This window comes from Anomaloglossus baeobatrachus, unplaced genomic scaffold (genome assembly GCF_048569485.1).
Source record: "Anomaloglossus baeobatrachus isolate aAnoBae1 unplaced genomic scaffold, aAnoBae1.hap1 Scaffold_66, whole genome shotgun sequence".
NCBI classification, from domain to species: domain Eukaryota; kingdom Metazoa; phylum Chordata; class Amphibia; order Anura; family Aromobatidae; genus Anomaloglossus; species Anomaloglossus baeobatrachus.
This window is the reverse complement of record NW_027445030.1, coordinates 488,669-501,440: the sequence shown is the minus strand read 5'-3', so window position 1 is coordinate 501,440 and position 12,772 is coordinate 488,669. Positions and strand designations below refer to the sequence as shown.

The 12,772-nt window shown below is 47.1% G+C and overlaps 1 pseudogene; it reads right to left on the bottom strand.

Annotated features, from left to right (window-relative positions):
* Positions 1–7,113: 7,113 nt before the first annotated feature.
* On the bottom strand, positions 7,114–7,320 carry LOC142286514 (U2 spliceosomal RNA; annotated as a pseudogene).
* Positions 7,321–12,772: the final 5,452 nt, after the last annotated feature.

The following is a 12,772-nucleotide window of genomic DNA, read 5'->3' as shown; positions in this document are numbered from 1 at the left end:
TTGGGGGCTGTTCTATCCCAGGTCCAAGACAGAAGGGAAAAGGTAATAGCTTATGCTAGCCGAAAACTCCGACCGACTGAGAGGAACCCTGAGAACTACATCTCCTTCAAGCTTGAGCTCTTGGCACTGGTGTGGGCTATCACCGAGCGGTTCCGCCATTACCTGGCAGCAGCCAAGTTCACCGCGTACACAGACAATAACCTGCTGACCCATCTAGATACGGCCAAGCTGGGCGCGTTGGAGCAGCGGTGGGTGACCAGGTTAGCCAACTACGATTTCACCATCAAGTACCGGGCCGGCCGTACCAACGTCAATGCCAATGCACTCTCCCGGATGCCCCACCTGTCGGAAGAGGGGCCAGAGGATGATGACCTCGAAGAGATCGAGTTGCCTGCATTTCACCGGCCATTCACTGAGAAGGTGCACGTCTACCAACAACGGGTGAACCTGGATCCGCTGCCCCGACAGGACTGGCAGGAAGCTCAGGACCAGGCACCTGCTGTCCGCCTGGTCAAGACTCTAGTGGAACAGAGTTCTGCTGGGATAGACCCTGCTGCCCCTGCCAAAGCCCAACGTCTGTGGCAAGAACGGAACCGGCTATACCTACACCAGGGGAAGTTGTATCGCGAGCTGATTAATCCAAAGACTCACGAGAAGATCCGCCAGCTGGTGATTCCCCAGGCTAACGTACCCACCGTCCTGCAAGCATACCATGATGGTGCAGTGCACTTCGGGTGGAAGAAGCTAGAGATGTTGTTAAGAGAGCGGTTCTATTGGAGTGGAATGCGGGAATCTGTGGAGGCCTGGTGCCGAGAATGTGGCCCTTGCGCATTGAGAAGGAAGGACGAGGCCAGCCAGAAGGCACCCCTACACCCGATCATTACACACCAACCGCTGGAGCTGGTTGCCCTTGACCATGTAAAGCTCACCCCCAGCCGAAGTGGGTACACCTACGCTCTGACCATCGTAGACCACTACTCGAGGTTCCTGGTGGTTGTCCCAGTTAAGGACTTAACCGGCCGCACCGCTGCTAAGGCTTTCCAGGCTTATTTCTGTTGACCGCATTGGTACCCGGAGAGGGTGCTTACCGACCAGGGTCCGGCCTTTGAAGCAGAGGTATTCCAGGAATTCTGCCAGTTGTACGGCTGCAAGAAAATCCGGACCACGCCTTACCACGCCCAAACCAATGGCATTTGTGAAAAGATGAACCACTTGGTCCTGGGCCTCCTCAAGACGTTACCACTGGAAGAGCGGAACCTGTGGCTGGAGAAGCTACCTGACCTGGTCGATATGTACAACAACATCCCTTCCAGCTCTACGAAATGCACTCCAGCATACCTGATGAGAGCTCGTCCCGGCCGGCTACCAGTGGATCTGGAAATGGGCTTGGAAGCTTCAGAAGCACTCCTGTCGACAGCTGAATGGGACACTCGGCGGAGGACACAGTACCGACAGGTCCAGGAGTATGTTGAAAAGAACTTGTGCCGGAGTCGGGGACAACAGGAGCAGTGCTTCAACAAGAAGGCGCCTGCCGGTTCCTTCCAACCTGGGGATGTAGTGCTGAAGCGGGAGGGCCCACAAGCTGGATGATCAATGGGAAAAAACCCCGTATGTAGTCCAGCCCACAGGATGGGAGAATGGGAAGGCCTACCAGATCAGCCGTGACCAGGGGGGGACTTTGGCCACGGTTTCCCGAGACCACCTGAAGAAGTGCCCACCAGCATTGAGAGTAGCGGATGAGGCTCCAGTTCCCAGTCCAGTGGAGAAGGAAAAAGAGGTAATCCACACCATGATGGGTGATTTTCCAGCAGACTGGCCTACACAGAACGGTGCGGTGATCCTTCCAGTGATACTGTTCCCACAACCCGTGGATGAAGAAATGATGGAAACGGTTAACCGCGAGCCAGTGCCCAGGGATGTACCTGTACCCAGCTCCCCTATGCCTCCGCCTGCCCCACATGATAGCAGGGAGGAGGAACTGACTGTTCCCTCTGCCCCACTGCCTGTCACCACTGACACCGGACCCCGAAGGTCCACTCGCCCCAACCTAGGTAGACCCCCACTTAGGTACAGGGAAACTACTCTTTAAAAGGGGGGGGCTTTATGTGTTGAGTGTACCAGTTTGAAAGTTTTAAATGATAAGTAAAGATGATCAACCAAAGAAGTTTACCTGATTGAACCGTGATTACACCGGCCGTTGCCGGCAACTGTTGTCCCCGTAGGGACTGTGCAACCATTGCGTAAGGAACTGCTTACGGACAAGCCCGAGAACTTGCAGGGCAACCACAAACTTAGTGCAATGTAAATAAAAATGTTTGTTGGCTTGACACCGTTACCGCCTCCGGAGAGGCTGATTTGGGAGGATGGGCCTGGAGGAAAGGGATGGCCTAGGCCCGCCACTACCGTAACCAGTGGCGATCCTCCGGGGGTTCAGGGGTCCCCTTGGACGTGGGCCCCCTGAAAGAGACAGAACCCGCTCGGGCAACTTGGTGCTGGACTGGGGTCAAGGGGTGCTGCCCGCTTCTTAGGGGCAGCATCAGGGCCAGGTTGTTTGGGTGGGAGAAGAGCGGAAGCTGTACCGTTGTAAAATGTTTATGATGCTTTTACATGTTTTACCGTTTTATTCTTTTTCAGTTGTGAAAATAAAACCGGTGATGGACGGGCAGCCCGCGGACGGTCTGCATTTTACTATAGGGGAATGTGGCGCCCTGGACAAGCCAGGTCGTCACAGGTACTACACCAACACACTCTACACTCCGGCTAGGCACACCGAAGCTAAACACAAATCCTAGTTGCCTTCCTCCAGGGGCTGATGTCCACACCAGGGGGTGGGCCAGGCGGTTGATCCCACCCACCGAGGAGTTCACAGTCCTGGAGGCGGGAAAAGGAGTCAGATTAGAGATCAGTTTTGGAGTTAGAGAAGTGAAGAGGAGAGGAGACTGACCGTGTCCGGGTGTGTGGCCCGGGCACTCAGCAAGGTTGGCAGACGGTGGTGACCTTCTGCAGGAGAGGCTGATTGGAGTGAACCGTACGGACCGGGGATGGGCGGTGGCCCGCCGGTACCAGATCGGGGAGTGAAGAGAAGCCAGCACCATCCGGCAGGGCCTACGGACCCCGACCAGTCTAGGAGTCGCCGTAAAACCGGTCAAATCCGTTAGCGACAGGAACCTCCAGGGTTTCCCAGCAGTCAAGACCCGATTGAAGGCAACAGCTCACACCGTAGAGGGAAGCACAGTCACCGCCAAGGCTACAGTTCCCAGGGCCAGAGCCTGCGGGCAAAAGGGGCTCCCTCAGCATCCATCCAAGCTGGGGAGCGGGTTACCGGTGGGAAGCCCGCTAGATTTTGGGGGAATAAAAGGGGTCCAACACCACATCCCCACAGGTGCACACCCACCCATCAAAGAGAGCTATAAGCCAATACCACCTTCACATTGCCAGTGTACCAAGGACATGTTGAGCAACATGAAGGCGGCTGGGGTTATCCGTGACAGTTGTAGCCTTTGGGCAGCTCTGTTGATCCTGTTAAAAAAGAAGGACGGCACCACTCCCCGTATTGAGGAATCGCTAGCTGCATTGAGAACTGCAAATTATTTTTCTACCCTTGATCTCACTAGTCACTATTGGCAAGTGTCCGTTGCTGAGGCAGACCGGGAGAAGACCGCCTTCGCCACCCCTATGGGTCTCTGCGAGTTCAAAAGCATGCCCTTCGAGCTGTGCAATGCGCCAGGAACCTTCCAGAGGCTGATGGAATGCTGCTTGGGACAAGATTTTAGGGTGTATAAAAAGGGAGATTAGATCCCGTGATCCCAACGTATTGTTACACCTCTATAAATCACTTGTAAGGCTACATCTGGAATATGGGAACCAGTTTTGGGCTCCACATTTTAAAAAGGACATTCAGAAGTTAGAGTCAGTTCAAAGGTGGGCAACTAGACTACTACAAGGAATGGAAGGCCTCCCATATGATGACAAGTTGAAAAAGTTATTAAGTGATTATTGGCTGCAATGGGGCTTTCAGGCTGGTGCCAGCCTCTCTTCTTAGCACACAGGAACCACAATCCCTACACCATGCTTCAATGGATTCTCTCATCCCAGCCCAGTAAAACTACATATTTTACACAGTCATAAGCAGCCCATGGGCATTCACCTGCATTCAAACCAATAACAGCTCATAGACCAGACAATCCATCTACCACTGGACCAAAGACAGGAAGTTAAATCCACTGCCTGCGGTAACCAACTTAATCCTATAGGCTACTCACACAACAAACCCAACAGAAAGGAAAAAAACATGGCTTCGATTATCCATCCAATGAAAACGCATAACCATTGTGAGCCATTGGACAATGCAATTGGACACATGGTGACATGGTGCACGGCCCAATGAATCAAGTCTTTACTTCATATTCACGGTTTAAGCCCTTGGGTTCTAATGTGCCCAGAGTACATATCCAGAAAGATTCTCTTTCTTTGAGCTAAACACAAGTCAACAATACATTGTAAGCAGATTCTATTACCAGTCCCACACCATTTTGTGACGCATAATCACACAGTGATCCAATTAAGATTCCAAGTCATCGAACATGTCCAAGCCATACGCAGAGGAGGCAATAGAATTAGGAAGCTCAAAGAAAGGGAATCTTTCTGGATATATACTCTGAGCACATTGGAACCCAAAGGCTTAAACCATGAATATGAAGTACAGACTTGATTCATTGGGCCATGCATGGACATAATGGACATAATTCTTATAGGCAGGACAGGTAATAAGGAGCACAAGGGATATGCTAAAATGTGTTGTGTGACAAGACAGACACAGGAAAGGAGATGATAACAGGTGTAGGGACCAACAAGGTGAGACAAGGGGTATCAGGATAGGGTCAAGTAGTTATGAATGTAGTAATGGGGCAGGCATAGAGAATTGTATGCGAATGTGAATTACAATAAGTCACTAAGGAAAGGAATATGTGAGTGTGTGCCTAATGTAAACTAATATTGTACTGGCAAAATTATAGATGGAAAGGGAGAAGGGGAGAGGGGAGAGAGGAGGCTGTAATTGACTACAAGGGTATGAGTTATGAGTGATCATAGGGATAGTGCTACATAAGTGGAAATACCTATGGAGGACCGGATGTGTAAGCGCATACCTTATACAAACCTATAGAGTGCTGATGGGTGAGAGTGTGATGTTAGATATAAGACATCCTATAGTGAATAGTGAGCCGTAATCAAGTGCAACAGGGATATTTCACGTGACTATGGGAACCTGGAAGGTAAAGAAAGGGGAGAAAAAACTGTTAGACAAGGTAATCAGACAAACATGACAAATAAAAAACAAGGAAGAATGGAACTCCATACATAGTGGAACCATATATAGTGTGAACACGAAAAAGAACCGGGCGTTAGAAAAAATGTGCACGGCCCAATGAATCAAGTCGGTTCTTCATATTCATGGTTTAAGCCCTTGGGTTCCAACGTGCCCAGAGTATATATCCAGAAAGATTCCCTTTCTTTGAGCTTCCTAATTCTATCGCCTCCTCTGCGTATGGCTGGGACATGTTCGATGACTTGGAATCTTAATTGGGCCACTGTGCGATTATGCGTCACAAAATGGTGTGGGACTGGTAATAGAATCTGCTTACAACGTATTGTTGACTTGTGCTTAGCACAAAGAAAGGGAATCTTTCTGGATATGTACTCTGGACACATTAGAACCCAAGGGCTTAAACCGTGAATATGAAGTACAGACTTGATTCATTGGGCCGTGCACCATGTCACCATGTGTGCAATTGCATTGTCCAATGGCTCACAATGGTTATGCGTTTTCATTGGATGGATAATCGAAGCCATGTTTTTTTCCTTTCTCTTGGGTTTGTTGTGTGAGTAGACTATAGGATTAAGTTAGTTACCGCAGGCAGTGGATTTAGCTTCCTGTCTTTGGTCCAGTGGTAGATTGATTGTTTGGTCTATGAGCTGTTATGGGTTTTAATCCAGGTGAATGCCCATGGGCTGCTTATAACTGTGTGAAATATGTAGTTTTACTGGGCTGGGATGAGAGAATCCATCGAAGCATGGTGTAGGGATTGTGGTTCCTGTGTGCTAAGAAGAAAGGCTGGCACCAGCCAGAAAGCCCCATTACAGCCAATAATCAACCGCTAGCCGCTGGAACTCGTTGCTCTAGATCATGTCAAACTCACACCAAGCAGGAATAGATACATTAGCCCACCATCCCACCCAAAGAGCAACTTCTGCTGCGCAGCTGGCTTTCTAGGCAGCAGCGCTATTGTGATGTCAGCGGGGGACATTGTGACAAGCCAGTGTTCCGTCACTTCATGTTGTGCACTGTTCAAACGGAAAATACATCAACAGGCAGACTACAGAAAAGCTTACTAACAAAGGTTAGAGAGGGGCTTTCTCAGAGGGCTTTTTACAGTTTGTCTATTCCCAATTAGCCGTTTAAGTATGCTTAATGAAAGTACTAATTCTTTCATAGGCCGCCCATTCTTAGTATTTGACGTTCCTTATATTGCGGTATCAGGCTTCGCAGCAGGTTGCAAAACATTCATCACCCATGACTGTCCCCAATTGGGCTCAGAAGCTAAATGTCTATCATGACCTCTCTTTTTGAAAGTCCAAGAGCAAGCAAACTCTTCCTCCAGGAGAGGGAGCCAACAGATCACTAAAGACATCATCATTGCTCAAAGAAAACACCGAAAAACAATGGAAGCTTTAATTGGAGTGGAATCTGATAGACAGCACCTGATGCCAAGTCTGCATCTTCTAACACCTGCAGTCACTGCAGCAGCTGAATCCAATGTGTCCAAAAGGGATCTATTCTATTCAATTGCAAATGATCTAGATAAGACTGAGAATAAGATACTGCACGGGACATAGCAGAGTTGGTCAAGTTGAGTGGAGATGAGTTTGCTATTTGGCACAGCTTTTGCATCAATAAAGCAAGTAAAAGGTGTGAAAGATAAAAAAAAGGGTGAAAGTGTGAAAAGTGAATTGGCCAAATTGAGGTGCATATAAAGTTTTTGCTTTCTTTCAATTCACTAATGGGGCTCATTTGAATCAGGTGAATTGAGTTCTGCTTTTGGAAACTGGGTTAAGAAGGGGTGCACCGGTCCTGGAGGTACTGCAATACCAGGTCAATGCGTGGAGTGGACAGAGCAAGATTTTTTCCATCTCCTTGTTCTAAAAATCCATTTAATATATGGTCCCCAGAGAGGGGACGTATCAGATATTAAACTGATAAGAACAGATTTAATTTTTTTTTTTTTCTGTTTATCAGTAGGACTTCAAAATAACAAAGGTGATCGCCTCCCGTTGCCTGGGAACCGTCCAGGCACAAGAGGGCTATGTGTCACCAGAAGGCGCACACACTTCCTCAAGGCCGGCAGACATGCAATCCCAGGCACCTTCCAGTACCGACCAAGGTAGCGTCCTCCGAAACTACACTTGATCTTAGCCAAAAGGCCGAGAAGCTATAACCCGAATTGGTTACGGCCTTGAGTGGCACCCTGGCCTATACCGGACACATCTTAGGGAGAGGGAGACAAACCCACGCCTACAGAAGACATTTTGTCACCCAAGCCAACCCTTGAAAAGGCTGTTTTGCAGAGCAAAAACAAGAAGAATGATGCTTTTTGCAGCCGCCGCCCACTGCAATTAATCTGAATAACTCCTCCTCCTCCAAGCACCTCCCCTCCCCCTTGCAGTCTTTCCAATTCATGATACAAAAAGACGGACGGACAGGACAGGACAGGACAGGCTGCCTGACTTTCCGTCACTGCCACCCTTTGCCATCCTTGCCCGTAGAAAGCCCTTTCATCATCCCCAAACCCTAATCTTTTCCCTTCCCTTCCCAGCTGCGTCTCACTCCCTTTCATTAGGAAGTGAGCGCAGCCTTTTCTCCGTTCTGCACATGCGCGACGTTAAACACAAATGCGCAGGCGTGCGTTCCATTAGTCTCACTGCATTCCACTCCCATACAGGAAGTGGGCGCAGCTATTACTACGGTCGCACATAAAAGAACCCACGGCCACCACTGCACACAGCTGACTCCACCACAGGACACCCACTTCTACACCAACGCAGGTAAGACAGGATCGGCACCTCTATGCTCCCGTTACAATCAGGCTCAGTCACCATGTGATAACGCTCTCAACTCTTTAGTTGCAGGCTCCCCTTGCTTCACCTCCACTGGCTGTGCTGCCATTTCCTCTCCCACCTGGAAGGTATACTTTATTCCACTATTTTCCTGTTTCTCTCTTCCCCCTTTTCCCATAACCTACTTTTATCTGCATTTGTGGGGTATCTATATGCTATTTACATCATAGTTTTATTCATTAATATGGAAGGGAAGAGTGCCCATGAGAGTGTTGAACTGCGGAGAGCAAGAGATTAAGCTGCTCCGATTTGCCACCATTGATAAGCTGTTCTCAGTAGATACACATGCTATCCAAACAGCAGCATCCACCATTGCTTCAGCCCACCCATTCAGTGACAGCTCACCAAGTCAGCCAGAGGAGTGGTGTAAGGAATTACACGTAGGCACTGACTCCACACCTTCACATCACAAGAAGGGGGTCTACAGGCTAGTGCAAGAATACGAGCAAGTCTTCAGCAAACATCCGCTAGACTTTTGAAGAATAAAAGGGGTCAAACACTACATCCCCACAAGTGCACACCCACCCATCAAAGAGAGATATAAGCCAAAACTACCTGCACATTACCAGTGTACCAAGGACATGTTGAGCAACATGAAGGAGGCTGGGGTTATCCGTGACAGTTGTAGCCTCTGGGCAGCTCCGTTGGTCCTGTTAAAGAAGAAGGACAGCACCACTCCCCTGTATTGAGGAATAGCTAGCTGCATTGAGAACTGCAAATTATTTTTCTACCCTTGATCTCACTAGTCGCTATTGGCAAGTGTCCGTTGCTGAGGCAGACCGGGAGAAGACCGCCTTTGCCACCCCGATGGGTCTCTGCGAGTTCAAAAGCATGCCCTTCGAGCTGTGCAATTTGCCAGGAACCTTCCAGAGGCTGATGGAATGCTGCTTGGGACACCGAAACTTTGAAACGGTACTGCTATACCTTTATGATGTTATTGTTTATTCTAAAGCAAACAAGATTTTAGGGTGTATAAAAAGGGAGATTAGATCCGGTGATCCCAACGTATTGTTAACCCTCTATAAATCACTTGTAAGGCCACATCTGGAATATGGGGTAAAGTCCTGAGCAGGTTGATAACCATTGGTTTGAGCATGGTAGGGTGTAGTGCGCATCTTCCTGCATCGGTAAAAGCTGCAGAAGTCCTTGAAGATTTCCGCTTCAAAGGCAGTGCCTTGATCTGTGAGGACTCTCTCTGAGTAGCCATGAGGTCTGCATAAGTTTGCTTGGAAGACCTTCGCTGCAGTATGGGCCATTAGATCTTTGACTTGTACCACAACCATAAATCTCGAGTAGTTGTCTACCATCGTAAGTGCATACGTGAGCTCGCCTCGATATTCTGCAACAAAACTCCCTTTTTCGATTTCAGTTTCAGCAAACACTCCTCTTCCTGTAGAAAATATTTATCATTACCTAAGACAGTCATTCTAATGCATGACAATATTAAGGCAATTTAGTTAAAACTTGTTTTAACTCACCTTTAAGGGGATTGATGTATTTCATGGTCAATCCAGGTTTGTCAGTGATGGCACTGACATAATGTATGGCGTCTTTTTCGGGCGTTATCCTTTGCCTTTTCATTGTGAAAATCCAGTTGCCTATATCAAAGCAAATTCTACTACTTGTAAAGTATGCAGAAAATGAAATGTAGAACATATAACATCAACTGCTTAGGAACGCATCATAGGTTAGTACTTAAAAGGATATTGTCATGTTCTAGTCATAATGCAAGCTGGACATTTTTCATGTTACCCTGTAATCGCCGGCCTGTTCTAATGCTCACAAGCCAAGATATAGGCTCAGCTGCTAAGGCTTCCCTCTGCCTTCTGAATGAAACTTGAATATGTCTGGCTCACTGTGTATATAGCAGGTGCTCAGAAAAAATAAGAGTCAATTCAATAGAAATAGCTCTGGCACACTATAGTGATCAATAACGTAAGAAAAGAACTCTTGGAATGCTGAAAATTCTTTATTTGTGCAAAAGGATAATTCATCCAACGTTTCGACCTTGTTTTTAGGTCTTTATCAAGGATAAAGTTATCTAAGATCATAAAGGGTTACAAAACCATATAAACACGTAATTAGTACATAGTACAACATAACAGTACAATATATTGCTACTTGAGAGTACAATGGGTCAAATGACCATGATGCACATACAAAAAATTTTTCCAAAGCCATAGTGAAAACATTTGTACTGAGGAAAGAAAATTTCCACATGACCTATCTGGAGAAACATTCTGGATCAAACAACCAAAAATAGTCAAGCAGGTAAATACACACCTATATGGATAACAGGATGATATGTGTTCAATTGTATAGCGTCATTGCCATTAAGGTACAAATGGAAAACTTGCAATCCTATATAGTGAAGGAAATGAACACATATCATATCAAAGAACACAGGAACACAGGAACATGGGTGTGAGAAAAACCTCAATGTTTATACTTTGTTCTTTATAATGGTGTGAACATGTATATGTCTCAGTACCTTATGCACTTGAGAATTCTAGTGAGTAGATGATGAAAGCCTATTTCAGAACTGGAATCGGTAAATAATTGTAGGTGGAATCTAAATGAAAAGATGGTACAAGTGTTATCATGACACGTGGGCTATAACACAATGGACCGTGTGACAAAGAAGAAAGGAGAGAAAGAAGAGGAAGAAAATGCAACTACCTGTAACATTACGTGATAGTCACTGGTAAGTATCACTTGACAATTCAAGTGAAAAAGGATTCCTTTATTAAAGGGTTCTCAGTCGCCTCAGGATCATGAAATACTAGGGTAAATGATATGAGAATGGGTAAGAAGCACCACTAAAGGAAATATGAGATGCAGGACATATATCTATAAACCCCTGAACTACATGATAGAAATAAAAAGAAGAAAAAAGAAAAAAAAGAAGAAAGAAGAAGAACACATAGAATGCGGAAAGAGAATGGGTACAACTACCTGAGTTACTGCAGGGAGGCCCCTGGTTGGTATTGTGAGGGTTAGTGGAATTCCTTCACTGAAGGGTTCTCAGTTGCCTCAGGTTCGTGAAAAATGCTATAGACAAATAATGCCCGGAGAAAAGGGGTTCATATACAGCGAATAATGGTAATACAAGGTACATGTGTCACATGTAATAGTATATATATATATATTGTACTAAGCTCTACACCAGAAATAGAAAGTAGTCCCTCTGCCTTCTGTCTAGGTGCCCTGAGTTATGTCCTGTAAACTGTCACAGCGACCCAGACACACATGTGTAGTAGGGGAATATCCCTGCTGAGATGCCAGTGCTAGAGCACTCGTTTGCTGTGGATTTGAACGCTATGTGAGCAGTTCTTACCTTCAATGAGCAGAAGTCTCTTTTTTCAGATTTCAATATCTCTGTGGGTATCTGGCAGAAATATGGAATACTCTTTACTGCTAAGACCCTGTACACCACTCCCACTAAAGGGGGCTTTACACGCTGCGACATCGCTAATGCGGAGTCGTTGGGGTCACGGAATTTGTGACGCACATCCGGCCGCATTAGCGATGTTGCTGCGTGTGACACCGTTGCAAAAACGTGCAAAATCGCTCATCGGTGACATGGGTCTCCATTCTCGATTATCGTTACTGCAGCAGTAACGATGTAGTTCGTCGCTCCTGCGGCAGCACACATTGCTCCGTGTGACACCGCAGAAACGAGGAACCTCTCCTTACCTGCCTCCCAGCCGCTATGAGGAAGGAAGGAGATGGGCGGGATGTTCCGGCCACTCATCTCCGCCCCTCCACTGCTATTGGGCGGTCGCTCAGTGACGTTGCTGTGACGCCGCACGGACCGCCCCCTTAGAAAGGAGGCGGTTCGCCGGTCACAGTGACGTCGCCGGGCAGGTAAGTATGTGTGACTGGTTCTGTTCGGTGTTGTGCAGCATGGGCAGCGATTTGCCCGTGTCGCGCAACAGATGGGGGCGGGTACCCACACTAGCCATATCAGGACCGATATCGCAGTGTGTAAAGTAGCCTTTAGTCACATGACCAAGACTGTATCTGTGTCCCTACAACACACTTGAGACAAATGTGTGTGTGAGCCTGCATTGTGGGGTATATATAATATATTATAGAGCTGGGAAGGATCATTCTAAGCAGTGAGTTGTTCCAGTATTTGTAGGAAAATACCCAGTAGAAGCATCAAACACAGCACCAATACCTCCCATCAGTATCCCACCACAGTGCCATGTAACCCATGCCCTACACTCCCATCTACACCAATACTATACAGGCACAAACTAGTATATCTGACTAAAAACCCCCAAAATATGAAGAACGGCCTATAGTTGAGTGTGGATATAAAATCTATGTGAGCAGAGCTAGAATAGAAATCACTGATCGCATTGAAGTCATTCTGACCATAAATCACCATGATATCAAGGTGAGGAGTTGTGTGTTACTGCTGGGAGGAAAGGGTTAACAGTGGAATATTAAGGTGCATTTCTGTGTGCAGTGTTACTAGTCAATGTAACAATTTAGTATGAGCTGCTCTTGGTGCCGGGGGAGGGAGATGCTCTCCTGAGCAAGATAGATGGGGAATGAACATGATATCTATATAGTGTAAGGCAGGGGGTCT